Genomic DNA, 2,381 nt, shown 5'->3' with positions numbered 1-2,381 from the left:
TATTATCCTATCGGGAACATGTCCATGAAGGTAGCCATCGGCAGTGCTTTACCATGTTTACCTGGAGCACTCCACCACAACAACCCCATTCAAGATGGCTATGCTCGTGTCACGGTGGAGGACATAGTCCAAGGGTTTGAGGACCTGGAGATTGACATTGCTACACCTGAAGGGGAGAAAAGACTTGGAGATGTCAAGCGCCATTTCATTCTATGGCAAAAGAAGTTTATCAAGTTTCCAGGCGAGGCGCCAAGGACAACAAGTCCACCCCCCTACGGTGGTGGTGGTGGTGGCGGTTCACCTACACCTCCGTCACGTCAGCCGACGCCCCCCAGTCCACAACGTCCGGCGGGTGATCAGACGCCACCCCCCAGTCCTCGTCCGGCGGGTGATCAGACGCCGCCCCCCAATCCACCTCCGGCAAAGAAGCAGAAGCAGTCCTGGATTATTAATCCGGACCCTTATGTACCTAAGACCACAAAGGTACCAGAGTCATCACTGAAGCCTCTCCCCACAAGGCCTTGGGAACGTAGTGCCGAGGAAACTGCCGCGGCCGCGGCTGCTGATCATGAGAAATGGAAGGCGGACTGCAAGAAGAAAAGAGAGCCCGAGCCCAAGCCAGTATTTTCTTATGAGCAAAAGAAGTGGGCTAAGTCATTTTTGAGCACACGGTCCCAAGCCGCGAAGAATCTGCCTGACGACTATGCACGTGAACTTCGTAGGCAGGCACTCATGTTGAAGGAGAAGAAAGAGCGGGCGGAGAACCAGGAGAACAAAGCCTTGGAGGAGGCCGAGAAAACGGAATTAGAAAGTAAAAAAAGCGGGAAACGAGTTGCCCAGCTCGGGGAACAAAGTAAACAATCGATTGCCCCGCTTATAGTGAAAGCCGCCGGTCCGGATGACCCCGATATCATAGCAGCTGCGGCAGCACATGGATTGACTGTAACGAGTGCCAGAGAACAAGCGGCCAACTTAGGTATTACTCTTCGTGAACTGTTAGGCCTTGATGAGGCGCCAGTGAAGGAGGTAGTAATTACATATGTGAAGAATGGGCCTCTCGTCGAGCCTGCGCAGGAAGAGGATCTACCTCCACAAATGAAAGGTCTGCTGAAATGGTACAAGGGTTACATAAAAAATAAAAACGCCAAAGAATATATTTATGCGGAAGTTAGATATGAGCATCACTTCAAACATTACTATGTACAAATTCATCTGAGTGAATTGTTCCGGCTTTTCAATCTGCGTGAGCTCGACAAATCTATCATCAGTTGCTACATTCTGTAAGTGATTTATTTCTACCCCATCTCGTTCATATTGCCTGCACTATATATATGTCCTAACTATATTGTTGTGTCCGCTATTATACATGCAGAATGAAGATTAAGGAATGCAGAGTAAGGAACATCCACGATGTTGGGTTCATTGACCCACACATCGTTAATGGATATGTGTTGGAGCATCACCCCGCCGACATGGAGGCAGACCTGTGGCAGTTTCTTACAAAGCAGGAACTCAAAAGTGATATTCTATTTCCTTACCATTTTGGGTGAGTGTTTCTGTCTTGAGCACATTCTCTTTTGTTTACTCCATGCATGGTATGTGGCCGGCTAATCGATGAGTTATGCATGACGTACTGTGCATGTATCGTGTTCGCAGGTTCCACTGGATTCTGCTAGTAATTAAAGTTGACACCTCAGAATGTCTCGTCCACGACTCTCTGAATAAGGATCCAAAGCTTTGGGGCGGCATGAGAAGAATGCTGCAGAAGTAATTATTTTCATTCATTTGCGCTCTATATCGATCGGCCTATTTCGTTCATTTCCTAATATCAAGTAACTAATAACTCTCTTGTTCATTTAATTTTCTTTGCCTCATAGGGTTTGGAGACGGTTCGTAGATACAAAGGTCGGTGAATTCAAAAAAGAGCTAGAATTCAAAAGGTCAAAGGCTAAGAATGGTGAGGATATTCAGCCAGCGGGGACCAATCTATGTGCATACTATGTCTGTGAGATGATCCGGAGATACACCTCTGAGCGGCGGGTTCCGAGTGATACCAATGCTCAGAGGAATAACCTCCGGATGATGCTTAGTCCAGAAGCTCGCTTCCGACCACTTCAAGAGGAACTAGCTGGATGGTTCAGGAGGGAAGTCCTCCATCCTAAAGGAGAACACCATTACGAGGACGTAGAACTTTATATGCATTAAATTATGTATGGAAACTTGTTCAAAATTGTATATGGTCATCCGATGATATTGAATATATATTGTATATTCCTCTTGAATTCTTTTTGGTTCTAATTTCAAATTTTTTTGAAATTGTACATTCATATGCATGTATGTAGTACCGTAGAATATGTGAAACTCCTTCAAAATTAAAATAA

This window comes from Triticum dicoccoides, chromosome 3B (assembly GCF_002162155.2).
Source record: "Triticum dicoccoides isolate Atlit2015 ecotype Zavitan chromosome 3B, WEW_v2.0, whole genome shotgun sequence".
Taxonomy (NCBI): Eukaryota; Viridiplantae; Streptophyta; class Magnoliopsida; order Poales; family Poaceae; genus Triticum; species Triticum dicoccoides.
This window is presented reverse-complemented; position numbering follows the sequence as displayed.